Below are 13,658 nucleotides of genomic sequence, written 5' to 3'. Positions count from 1 at the left end.
AGCTCACAAGGCTGCCTAGGCTCATCCAGACTTTCCTTACCAGGCACATTGCCACTCCCAACAGATACACTGCTGCTCTTTTCACTACACTGAGCTACTTCCAGCAAATCACAGTTACTCTTTTCAGGTTCCCTTTCGTAAGCTGTACTAGCCACCAATCCATCACCCATCCAAAATCTGCCCTTTCCTCCCTCCGTCAGGACTTTCACCTGACCAGCCACTTTAATCTGCTCCTGAGGAACATTGTCCTGACCAGTGGGATCTTTCTGCTCTTGATCTAACTTCAGATTTACTTCTGAGACATTAGACAGACATTCAGAAACTTCATTTACAGACAAACAGCTCTTCTCCTCAGACAAACCTTTGGAGAAACCCTCCAAAGGCAAATCATTGCCCACAATAGACACAGGTTTAAGATCATTCCTGTCCTGTGACTGGCTACCTGGGGTGGGAGGGGACTGCCATCACATGTGGTTTCCTTCCTCCTCTGCTGCCCCTCGCCATAGCCTCACTGGGGGTGGGGGATGGGGCTGCCCCTTGTCCAGTTTGCAGGAGTGGTGTCTGGGGTGTGTGTGTGCAGCTCACAGGGTCAGACACTCACCGAAGCCCCAGCAGCTGCTCAGATGATGAGTGAGGTCCACTGCCGATGATCCTGTCTCCCACTGGAAGCCCCCTCAGCGTCTCCTCCAGGCGAGTGCTGGGGGAGGGGAGGGCTCTACGTCTCAGAAGCATGTGTGTGCCTCTGTCCTCCCCCCAAGGACACTGTGAGGATGCGGTTCTGGCAGCACCCAACTGAGAGTGCCAATTCAGGACAAATCGCTTAAAACAGGGCAGTTACAGCCCACGGCTGGGGTTTTTCCACCCCTAAGGCAAACCAAACCAGCCAGACTAAGAGGACTTTGGTCTCACCCCACTGGCTAACCACAAGTCACACAAGCAATTCCCTTAGACACTCCAGTTTCCCAGTATCACCACCAGTGCCACTCGTTATGGGGACAAATGGTTATGAAAACCAATGCCCCAGTAAAAGAAAAAGGTTCGCCTGATCCCAAAGGACCAAGACCCAGACCCAGGTCAATATACAAATCAGATCTTACCCACAAATCACAGTCTCTGGTTGCCATAGAGGCAGCAGTAGCTGAGAGAGCAGCTGACACTTGCGCCCCTAGGCTCTGCATACCTGAGGCAAGTGCCTCACTTGCCTCGCCCTCGTTACAGCACTGGGTTTGACAGTCCAGAGGCTGCACAGAGTTGGGACTGGAAGCAACCTCCAGGGTCATAGAGACGGCATGATAGAAAGTCCACAGGGAGAGGTGATAGAGACAAGGGTGTGTGAGGCTAGAGAGGCTGATTTCAGGGCCCCAGTGGGATATTCCTCTCCCCCCCACCCCATGTCTCAGGGACACAGTCTGAGCCAGGATCCCCCCACCCAGAGCCAGGGTCGGATTCTCTCCCCAGGGACGGAGCCCGGCGGGAAAGTGAAGATCGGGGCCTCGTCACCAGGATCGATAAATGTCACCTGCCCCTGGTCACAGTCCAGACAAACCCGGATCCTGCTGGGGAACCGGCTCAGGGGCAGGGAGGTCACAGGGGAGGTGAGAGCCCTGAAGTGACTCCCCCACTGCCCCACAGCCCAGATCCCCCCCTTAGGGTTAAGACTGATCTTTTCCTTCCTCCTCACAGACTCCCTGGCCACCCCCACAGCCCAGCCTCCCCCACCCCCCACCTCCACCTCCCAGCAATGTCTCCCCGAGGTGAATCCCTCACAGCCCAGCACACAGGGCTCAGTGCCAAATCTCTTAGGGTTGTTGGGCAGTCGCTGCCGTGTGTCTCCCCATTTCACGCTTTTTTGATCTTCAGACAGGATGAGTTTGGGATGAGCCGTGTCTGGATCCAGAGTCACATTCGCTGGGGAGAGAGAATCAGAGCGTTAGGGGCAGAGCTCGGCCCTGGTGGAGGCTGGGACCATTTCTCACACTCCCCAGCAGCCCTGTCCTGGCTGTGACAGTCCTGGATCCCAGGGAGCTGCCTCTGTCTTGGGCACCTGAGACTGAGCAGAGATGTCACTGCAGTTCCTCTGTCTTTGCAATGGGACCCACTTCATTAGTTTCTCATTTATTGCAGAGGCTTCAGCTCCCCCTTCTGGGACTTCTCCATTCCCAGCATCACAGACAGACAGGAAAGTGTCAAAAGCTTTTAATGAAAAGGGAGCAGAAGAAGCACGTACCAGCTTTAAGCCCCAGAGGGAAGCTCCCCTAATGAAGCCTCCACTCCCAGATCAGGGAACAGAGAGGAAGGTGCAGCATTGGGGAAGAGCTGCTTAATACCAGAGAGTAGGAAGTGGCATTAGGTGGGGTAGCCCCATCCCCAGCCCAGAGAGAAGGGAGGAGCTGCCAGAATCAAAGGGAGACCATCTCCCCAATCCAGCGACCATTGAGCAGCTGCAATGGGAGAGCCCAGCCCTGCCCAAAGGAAAGGCAGGATGTTGGAGAAGAGCGATGGGGAGCCCCCCTGCACTGGAGTAAAGCAGAGAAATGTGTCAGCCCTCATGGCAGAGAGCTCTGTTCAGGTGCTGCTCAGGGAGAGTGTTTCTGTTCATCAGCGTGGGCATGAACTCAGCACTAACCTTGGTGTCAGGATTTTTTGTGGTCAGCTTGGGATCTCCCCAGGAGTGCATGAACATTGGTAGAATTGGGGGAGGAGGGGGGAGGGAGCACGAGGTCCTGCAGCCTGTGACCTCACTCCTTCCATGGCCCTGCCCTACATCTCCTCTTCCCACTAATGTCCCACCCCCAACCAGGCTGGGAGCCTTGGCCACTGTGGAGAGCCTCTGACCCTCCACCTGCTCTGGGCCGAGGTCCAGGGGGCCTGAAAGCAGCCCCCGGGCCATGTCCCCGCTCCCCGGAGTGCACCACTCAGGGCAGGTGGCGTGTCCAGGGCTCCCCAGTGCAGCCTGGGCTCCCTAGGTGACAGCCTAGTTCTAGCTCCTGGCCTGGCCAGGGGGCAGGACCTTGGGGGAAGAGCAGGGCCAGCTCTAGGATTTTTGCCACCCAAAGCAAAAACAATTTTGGCCGCCCCCCCGTTCTTTAATTACCCCACCCCCGGCCCCGCCTCAACTCCGCCCCTTCCCCAAATTCCCAGCCCTGCCTCCTCCCCCCAGGCTCTCAAGCCTAGAAGGGAGGGAGGGAGGGAGGGGGAGACTCCGAGTGGCCACGGCGCGGGCGCCGCTTCTCCCCCTCCCTCCCAGGCTCTCAAGTCTGGGAGGGAGGGGGAGCAGCGGTGTGCGAAACGGCTGTTTCACGCGCCGCGGCCGCTCAGGATCTCCCCCTCCCTCCCAGGTTTGAGAGCCACTTCTCCCCCTCCCTCCCAGGCGAAACGGCCGCTCGGGATCTCCCCCTCCCTCCCAGGTTTGAGAGCCTAGGAGGGAGGACGAGTAGCGGCGCGCGAATCAGCTGTTTCGCGCGGCGTGGCAGCAGCAGCTGAGGTGAGGGTGGCCGGGGCACATTTTTAGGGGTGGCATTCTGGCGCCGGCCATGCCGCCCCTAAAAATGTGCCACCCCAAGCACCAGCTTGTTTTGCTGGTGCCTAGAGCCGGCCCTGGGGAAGAGGAGCAGGGGTGGAACCACTGAGAGGGGCCAGGACCAGGAAGAGGCTGGCACTGCGGGCAGGGGCTGTGCCACAGGGGGAAGCTAATCAGCTCCCATGCCACGAAGCACAGCCATTGCCTGCGAAGCTCCAGGCCTGGCCAAGGCTTGCTGTTTTGGGGGGGGCAACATGGTCCCCTGCCCCCAGGAGCGGATTTACCATTAAACACACTGTGCAGTGGCACAGGACCCCCAACAACAGGGAGGCCACCAAAATGCAGCAGCGTAGGAGGGCTCAGACAGGCAGGCTGTGGCCAGTGGCCCTGAGCCGCTCCTGGAAGTGGCCGGCTGCTGGCACGTCTCTGCGTGCACCTGGCAGGGGGGAGGTGGCTCCGCACGCTGCCCGACCCGCTGTCCTCCTCCCCCCAAGGGGCGTGCAGAGACATGCCAGCAGCAGCGTAGCAGGGTTAAGACGGCTCCCTGCCTGCTCTGCCTCCCTCTACCTTTGCGCTGCTTCCAGAAGCGGCCAGCATGTCCCTGCAGCCCCTGGAGGGTGGGAGGGTGTATCCGTGCATTGCCCCTGCCCCGAACGCTGACTCTGCAGCTCCCATTGGCCAGAAAGTGTGGCCAATGGGAGCTGCGGGGGCAGTGCCTGCGGGCAGGAATGCGCTGAGACCCCCTGATCTCTCCCCCCCAACCTCCGCCAAGGAGATGCTGCCACAGGGGGGTGCCGGTTGCTTTTGGAGATAAGCGCTGCCCCCCTGACCCGCTCCCGCACTCCAACCCCCAACCCCATCCCGCACCCAAACTTCCTCCCAGAGCCTGCACCCCTCACCCCTCCCCACACCCCAACACCCTGCCCCAGCCCAGAGCCCGCACCCAAACTCCCTCCCAGAGCCCAACCCCCATGCCCCCTCCTGCACCCCAACCCCCTGCCCCAATCAAGGGACCTAACTTTATTTTCATTTACTTCCTATTACTTATAATATAGGAGGAGGATGAAGAAAAAAAATGAAAAACACGGGGGGAGATAAGAGAGAATGTTCTTTTTCTTGGCTGGGTCCCGAGGGAGGGGGGCCAAAAATGAAGCTGCGCACAGGGCCCCACTAACTCTAAATCTGCCACTGCTTGCCCCCAAACTGTGCCCATGTTAAAAAGCAGGGGGCCTGGGTTAGGGTTTTAAAAGTGGGATGGCCTGGCCCCCTGATCCCCCTGTTCCAGTGCCCCTGGATCTCCTCACTGTTTAACGTGTTATTTTTAGGGCTGTGTGTGTGTCATGGTTGCTGTCAGTTGGGTTGGTAACTTTAGCTACAATCTCATGAAGACCTTTTCACTGGAATTTTCTCATCATTTAAAGACAATCTCCACCTGCAAACTCACCCTGTCTGTGTGCTCCTAGGGGTTCCCCTGTTTTTGTCTCCAGTGCAGACAGCAGAGTGTCTGGAGAGGGAAAAGATAAGAGAGGTGAGATTTAAGGCTCTCATATTTATAGCAGTATTCCCACTGTGAACAACTAGACCTGTGTTTTCATCATGACAGAGAAACAGACTGAGACACACTCAGGTATTTAATATAAAACGGTCTGAAACCTTCCATTTCCTCTCTCTTTCAGGCCTTTCCCAGCAATGGAACCAACATCCATGAAGCCTCACAACCATCCCAGGACACACAATCTGTAAGTGAGGTTTACTTTTCCCCTCATCATCCCCTCCCACCCTTCAGACTCCAGTTGGTTTGTTTCATTCACTTGCTGCCTTTTGTCGTAACCTAGACCCAAATCATGCAAAGACTTTGGCATAAAAGTAACTTTACCCACTTGGGTCCCTATGACACTAACGGGATGTTCAGAGCTTGCGAAGTCCTGGCTCTAATTGTGAGCTGTTGGGTCTGTTTACTCAGCGTCTCTACAGAGAGCAGAACGACGGGGCCTTGTCATCCATAGGCAGAAATAGGAATAATAATAAAACCATTTTATCCATGTAGACATTAAGGCGGAGGAAGGTTGGCTCCGAGGGCCAGATTCACCCCTGTACCGGCAAAAGGAGAGAGGGGAGGGGCCATTTGTGACTCTGCTGTTCAGTGGCTGCAGGGGCCGGTGCAGACCTTGGCACAGGCTGAGGAAGTTCTGAAGCCAGCCAGAGTTACATCCCTCTGACAATGGGCCCCATGAGTCTTGCCCAGCGTGCAGAGTGTCAGAGGCCCAGCTTTACACTGCCCATGTCCCTCTGTCCCTCATCCACCCCCCTCCCTCTTCCACCCACCCTCACCCCTACCCCCACCCCATTCGCAGCCCTCTCAGGAACACGCCTTGTGCCTGCAGCTACTGTGAAGGAAGCACAAGAGGCCCCTGTGCTGGAGGGATCCCTCACTGTGGTGAAGGGGATTTCTCCTTCCCCGCAGCCCATTTTGCCCAGACTAGCTGCTGTACCGGACCAGAGCACAGTGATGGGCTGGGTTCAGCTCTAAAAAATGGCCTTTAATTTAGGGACTAGATTTTGGGTGCTGACCTTTAGGTACCTGGGGCGTGGTTCTCAGAGGGGTTGGGCACCTGCAGCTCCCACTGACTCCACCTGCAGCTGTGGATGTTGCACAGCTCTGGAGCACCTGCCGTGCTTGGGGCGGCAAAATACATAGAGCCGCCCCTGCCTGTAGCTCTCCAGTTGGGATTGAAACTCAGGTGCCCCAAATTAGGCCATTTTGCTAAATTTGAGCCTCAATGTTGTGACCTTTGGTAAGTCGTGAATTAATGTGAGACATCCTGATGCCTGGGGCTCTGCTACATCTGCTCCGTTTGTCTGCTTTCCACTAGTTATTAGGTTAAGTATTGAGAATTGGTACAAGGGTCATTTCTTATGCATAAATTTGGACAGACGGAGATTCTGCGTTTATACTGACTGACTTGGCTTTGGTCTGGTCAGTAGTTTGCACAACGTAAGGGAAATGTTGCCTCAAGTGACCTTGTTATTAAGTGATTTGTTCATAAGTTCCTATGTGGGATAAAGAGATGTTCTGACCACACAATGTGCTTAATGACAACAGACACCCAAAATACACTGCCCAGGAGCAGTTAGCAAAGTCCAAAAAACCCCAAGTGGAGAAAAGGGTCAAAGTGACCTGTGCACATCAGTGTGTACTGAGGGAAATGAATGAATCAGAAAAGAGAATAACTTGAAATGGCTTGGACAGCAAAAGCCCTGCCAATTAGAAAGTTCATGCATGTGTAGTGTATGAGTTATACAAGATACTTACTACTCAAAGGTGATTGGAAAAGAATTAATAAATATATAATCTGGATGTTTATAATATGTAAGACACTGTAAAGGATAGACGGAGCATCGTAGGAGAAATGTATCATGACCCGCCTATGCCCCAGGAGAAGGTAACTGGGCAGTATTTCTTCCATTATGTCTGTCATTTCTTACTTTAATACTAATTGTAATAGCAAGCCATGCTTTTGGGACAAATAAGGGGTTGAATTAATCAACTTGAGTGACTTGGACACCAAGTTTGTGGCATTCTCACCCAACAATTAAATAGATGCATAATCTAATTGTGAACCAATTGGCCAGAGCCATTCCACTCCCACAGTCTCAGACGCTCCTCCCAATTTCCCCTCCTAGATCCCTTCTAGGTACCTTTGAACTTCCTCAGAGCCTCCAATAGCGCAATAGTTTTCTGGGAGAAACCACTGACTCGCTCTTCCAGTTCTGGAGAAATCTCCTCTGGCTGCTGGAACTTCCCCTTCTCCCACCTGGAGAGAAACAATTTCAAATGATTATATTTAATTTAGTGACTTATTATAAGTTCTTGCTGATGAGTCTCTGCTCTAATGGGCCTGCAGTTAGAATTCCTCTACTTCTGCCAGCCTCAGAGAAGGTGCAACCTTCCCCCCCAAAGGTCCCATGAATGTTCTTCAAATGTGGCCTGGAGATAACAGCTCTGGGGACAAAAGGGGAATTGAGTCTCCATGGCCAATTCACTCCTTGGCCTCCATGCTCTGAGGGACAGGAGGTTCCCAGGTGAAGTGCTGTAGAAATCTGACCACTAGGAACTAGACTGAGACACCAACTCCCCCCTCCCCAGCTCATTCCACACAGGTCTCCAAACAGTCCTCAGGTGGGAAAGACTCTTGATCACTGCTGCCCTGGGCTGAATGGTAACCAGGGCCGCAGCAGTGACAGGCCCATATTCCATCCTCACTATCCTGAGGCAGCCAGTCCCCCAGGGAAGTGATATCTCTAGGAAATACTTGAGGTCAGTCTTCCCCACTGTATGGATAATTCCAGTGTCTTCTGAGCAAGGGTGAGAACCTGAGGATGAAGTTGATTAGAGAGATTTGTATCCAACATGTGACCTTAACTACACATTTTGTTGTAGAGCCATAGGGAGATGTGGTGCTAACTGTGACAGGCTCCCCGGGGGTGCAGCCTGGGACTGTGGAACCGCTGCACCCCCTTAACTCTCTCCAGCCTGGGCTGTCTCTCACAATGCCTTGCTAGTGACAAGCAGCCAACCCCTCCAGGCATGCGGAGCTCCACACCCAGCTAGATTGCATGAATGCTCCCAGAACCACTCAATCACACAGAGAAAGGCACCAGCCAAATCCGCCCCCAGTACTTTACCTAAGGAATATACCGTCTAATTTACTAATTGGTTCACCATTTCATCAATGGAAAGTGAATATACACCAGCCTTTGCAAAACCTGAGCAGATTTACCACACACTTCATACAAACTCACTGGTAAAGATAACCAGTAAAATAAGTTTATTGACAACAAAAGATAGATTTTAAGTGACTATAAGTGATGGACAAAAAGTCAGAGTTAATTACCAAATGAAACTAAAATATAAGCACGCAGTCTAAATTCTCAACCCTATTAGACTGGGCAACATCTAGATTAAGCAGGTTTTCTCACCCCAGTGGATATTGCAGTTCATAGTACACAGATTTCACCCTTAATCTGGGCCAGTCTCCTCTCTTGGAGTCTTAAGTCTTCTCAGTGTCTTGGTTGCTTGCAGCATAGGTGAGGGCAGGAGAAAGACCAAGCATGGGCCCCCTGTGTTCTGTTTTATACCCTTAGCCCATGTGCTTGGAGAACACAAGTCCAGGCATGTCTCTGGTGGGCATTGCTGAGTCCCCAGGCAAGGTTGAGCAATTCCCCTGGTGTGGCTTTATGCAGATGAGTCATCGCATTGTAGCTCCCTTGCTGGACAATGGCTGGTGTTCTCTGTTCAGTACACACCCGGGTGTTGGTTACCTCCCTTGTCATTCTCTCTGGAGAGCTAGTACCTGGGCGCCTCCCAAGCCCACAGCATATTTTAGTGACAAGCATACAACACATGATATACACAGTTAGATGGAACAGTGGGTTTCAGCAGATCATAACCTTCCCATGATACCTCACATGGCATGCTTTATATGCAATATCACAATTATATGTAAATGAGGACTCTGGGGGTTACAGAGTGCTCCCCCAAGATATAGAAAGTCACACTAACATCACCACCAAGCTCTTTCCCAGCATTGTGAAGTGTGAGGGGGAGTGAGAGAGAGCCACGTACCTGCTCAAGGTGCTTCTGATGTCCTAGAGGAGAGAGAGAGAGAGAGAATCTCAGTACCACCTGACACACACACACACACGCACAGGGGATCCCAGGGAAGGGATTCTGCAAATATGGGGAATAGAGGTCCTGCCCTGGCCTCAGGGCCATGGATTCCCTGAGCTAATGGGGCTTTTCCATCTCTAATATCAATGTGTCTGTAACTCTGCAAAGAACAATTGTAATTCACATGTCTGGAATGCACATGCCAAGTTACACTGAGATCTCTGATTGCTTGACTCCAGTGCTTATGATTCAGGAGCCCTCCCTTCCCCATGTGGGGATCTGGAATGTTTCTAACCACAGGCGCTGGTTTCCAGTTGTCCTTGGTGGTGCTAAACCACAGGCCCTACCCTACCCCACCCCACCCCTTCCCCCAATGCCACACCCTGTACCCAATCCTCCTCCTCCCTCCCAGTGCTTCCTGCACACTGTGGAACAGCGGATCGTGGCAGGCAGGAGGCGCTGGCAGGGAGAGGGAGGAGTTGATTGGCAGGGCTGCTGGTATGCAGGAGGCACTGGGAGAGGGAGAGGGGGGGAGCTGGTTGTCGGTGGGTGCTAAGCACCTGCCAACATTTTCCATGGGTGCTCCAGCCCTGGAGCACCCACAGAATCAGTGCCTATGTTTCTCACTCAATCTCACCTGCAGGAATTCACTCATTGGCTTCTGCCACTTCCACTCCATGTCACCGATCAGCTCACTGAGATGGGAAATCTCCTTGGAGAGTTTACTGAAATTTTCATTTTGTATCCTCTCAATCTCTTCATCCAGCTTCTCCAGCTGGGCCAGCAGGAGTCGCTCATGTTCCTCCAGGAACTGCCGCAGTTGCTGAAATTCAGACAATCTTCTGCCTCTCGGTTTGTATTTGTTTCTGTATAAAAATAGAAAAAGGGCTGGTCAGGGACATGGATGGAGCTGAGTGTGCAGGAGGGAGAACTTCTTTGAAAATCCCAAGCTTGCTGACATTTGACTCTGCTCTATGGGTACTAGGGAGAGGATTCTCTGAAACCTTCCCCTTTGCCCCTGTATCTCTGAAACGGATGTTTCCATGTCTGTCATATTAGCATATTCTGTTATTCATCGTCTCTGGGAACTCAGACCCAGAGCAGCAGGTGGCAGGACTCAGCACTACACTGACAGAGATGCCAGGTGAGTTAAAAGAAACAAACATGTTAACAATGTGAGCAATGACCAGACACAGTGGACAGCACTTCACGGGTGACAGTCAGTTCACCTGGGGGGATTTCTATGAAAGCCACAAGGGCTAGACATTAGCTCATTAACTGAAATGGAAGCTTAGGGCTTGTCTACACATGAATCTAACCCAGCAATCCATGATCATGGAGAAACACACACAAGTCCATGTTCACCAAGGCCACAGAGGAATCTGCCTCCAAACAGACCTCCCACTGCCAGTCCCTTCTGGTTAATAACAACAGGCACCTACCAGATACTCCTGGCTTTTCCCCTCTGCAGTCACTTTCAATCCCAGCAGCTTTTCTCTCTCTTCCCTCAGAATCTTCAAATGGGCCTGGATTTTTTCCTGAAGAAACAGAAATGATTTGGGAGGTTTTATTTGGAGGGTTGAGAAGGGTGTGGAGCTGGGTATTTTTCCATCCAAACCTCAGATTGGTTGGTTCTAATCACTTTGTGACATCAGGACCACCAAGGAGATGAAACCTTATTAATGGAGACTGGGAGTGTGTCATATTCAGACTTGTTAGCAATTCAGGTTCAATATTATTATTATATTTTTGTAATTAGAGAGAGATCTCATTTGTAACCAAGCTTTATTGGTATTTATGAATTGATTAGTAGTGTAGCGCATAACAGGATTCTGGAGTCACATGGGGGTGAATCAATAAACCTGTGATCGAGAAGTTTTAATGAACAAAGTGATAAAAATCCCAAAAGCCACCAGGGTTTAAATATGGGCTGGAATTTCATCCCTGAAGCCCTGGGGACTGCACTGGTTGGGCGGAGCTGGATGAAGCACCAGGGCAAACCCCATGAGACGTCGGGAGGCCATTTGTCTGGTTTGAAGCTGCACAGTCCCAGTTTTGTGGAGCATTATCCCTGTCCGGTAGGGACTCGCATTGGACGTGGCTTTGTCCAGTGAAAATGAGAGAGAGGAGGAAACAGAGCTGGATTTACAGCTTGTGTGCCCCCGGCGGGATCCCCACACTGCCTCTGGTGGCTGGGCAGTTGCGGGGCCCTTGGCTCCGAGCTCCCTCCCCCTACCTGCAGGGACTCAGAGCTCCAGGGTCCTCTGCTGCCCGCAGCAGCTCGGAGCTCCTTACCTCCATGGGCAGTAGGCATACCACCACTTTTAACATTAAGGCGCCCCACTTCCCAGCCCCACCACAACTTCCCAGTGCCCCACACAGACCTCCCCAGCGCCCCCCCACTGCCTAGCAACCCCCACTGCCTAGCACCCCGCACCCCCTCACTGCCCAGAGCCCCCCCCCAAACCCTCCCAGATACCCTCTCTCCTGTGCTCTGCACCCACTCACCAGCCCTGCTGGGAGGTGACTGTGTCTTCTGGGTAGGTACCTCACTGTCCCATTCCCTGGTAAAGGTCCCAGAAGCAGTGCATTCTGGGAGATTTCCAAAGGCTGCAGGTGGGGCTAATGGAACCACTTTGGCTGGTCCTTGCCCACGTACACACTAGTGCAGTTCAGATTGACACAGGTCAGCACCGCCCAGCAGTTATTTGCTACAATCCAGTCTAATCCCCCTGGTATTTGGCCCAGCCCTGCGCTGTCTGGAGCCCTTTTGTGGGTGGACTCAAGGTGTTTGGGGTCCACCCAGTGTTTAGCCCAGTGATCTCCTCTAGTGCAGGCTGGCATCGGAGTTTAACCCCTGATGGAGCAACACAGGAGTTCAGAATCCCAGTGAGAAACCTCATCTCCCTGCTGGGCCTGGCACCTTTATTGAGGAATCTTTCCCTCCTAATGGACAAACTTCTTCACGGGGGCTGATACTGAGGTGGCAGCATGGCCTAGTGGTTTGGGCCTAGACTGGGACAGGGGAGAGCTGGGTTCTATGCTGAGCTTGGCCATGGATATGCTGGGTGACCCTGGGCAACTCACGGCCCCTCTTTGTGCCTCAGTTTCCCTTACCACCCTTTGTTTGTCTTGCTTATTTAAACTGTAAACTGTCCAGGGCAGGGATTGTCTCTCACTGTGTTTTGTGCAGGGCCCAGATCTCATTTGTGCTCTATTAGGGCTACTGGGATGCAAATAGAGATAATAATAATACATTCTATTAAACAAATCTGTAACAACAGCTCTTAACTTCCCTTCTCCAGGCTGAAGGTAACACACCCACATAGATTGGCCTGCAGCTCTTGTGATTTAAACCTTACTGATCAATTAACAGTAGGGTGACCAAATGTCCCGATTTTATAGGGACAGGCCCGATTTTGGGGTCTTTTTCTTATATAGGCTCCTATTACCCCCCACCCTGTATCGATTTTTCACACTTGTTGTCTGGTCACCCTAATTAACAGCTTCAATTAACAGTGGAAAGTAGTTTTGAAAAGGATTGAGAATCTTAGAGAAAAGTTTTCCACATCAGATATCTTTAAAGACTTCATTTTTTGCCTTTCTTGTCACACTAGCAGATCATTTACTTATTATAATATCTCCCATACAGTGAAGGCTTTACAGAACTGAATGATGCATCACACCTGTGCCAGGTAACTTTCAGTGAAATTAGCCTGTAATTAAAATCCAAAGTTATTACCCATTAAACTTGATAGCAATTCCCTACCTTGTACTCCTGGGCAGCCTCCTCTATGGGAACCACCGTGTGAGCACCGTGAGCCCGAGATCTGTCACACACCACACAGATGGGGGTTTGATCCTCTTCACAGAACAGTTTCAGAGCCTCCTGGTGTCTCTCACACACCCCATCCTCTCTTGCTCCTTTTGCTGCCTGTAAACTCAGCCGTTTGGCTATTTCTAGGACATTTGCCAGCTGCGTGTTTGGCCTGAGGTTTCTCTGTTGCACAGTTTCTCTGCACTGAGGGCAGGAGGCGGCTGTATCGGATCCCTCCCAGCACTGGCTGATGCAGGCTCGGCAGAAATTGTGCCCACACTCCAGAGTGACAGGTTCTGTGAAATACTCCAGACAGAGGGGACATGTAGCTTCCTCCTGGAGACTTTCCATGGGGTTCTCTGCAGCCATGGCTCCCTCTGGGCAGAGTAACAGAGGGTTAGTTTGAATTTCCTGAGTTCACACTAACTATGCCCCGCCTGCAGCAGCAAGGGGGTGTTTCCCTTCCTGGAACTGACTCACTCACTGTTTGCTGAATTGGAAGAGCCAACATTACTGCCCTGGAGGCTTTGGTGAAAAATGTACCCCACTAGGGCTCTGGTCCTGCAGTCACCCCCTGTGCTGGTGGGGAGGGTCACTGGGGCTTCAGATAGACATCAGAATCCGTCCACCTGTCCTGAGGAGCTTGCAGA

General features: G+C 52.4%; 1 pseudogene; it reads right to left on the bottom strand.

The window, feature by feature from the left end:
- Positions 1–1,396: 1,396 nt before the first annotated feature.
- LOC113408141 lies at positions 1,397–13,392 on the bottom strand (annotated as a pseudogene).
- Positions 13,393–13,658: the final 266 nt, after the last annotated feature.

This window comes from Terrapene carolina, unplaced genomic scaffold (assembly GCF_002925995.2).
Source record: "Terrapene carolina triunguis isolate 2854851 unplaced genomic scaffold, T_m_triunguis-2.0 Scaffold844, whole genome shotgun sequence".
NCBI lineage: Eukaryota > Metazoa > Chordata > Testudines > Emydidae > Terrapene > Terrapene triunguis.
This window is presented reverse-complemented; position numbering and strand designations above follow the sequence as displayed.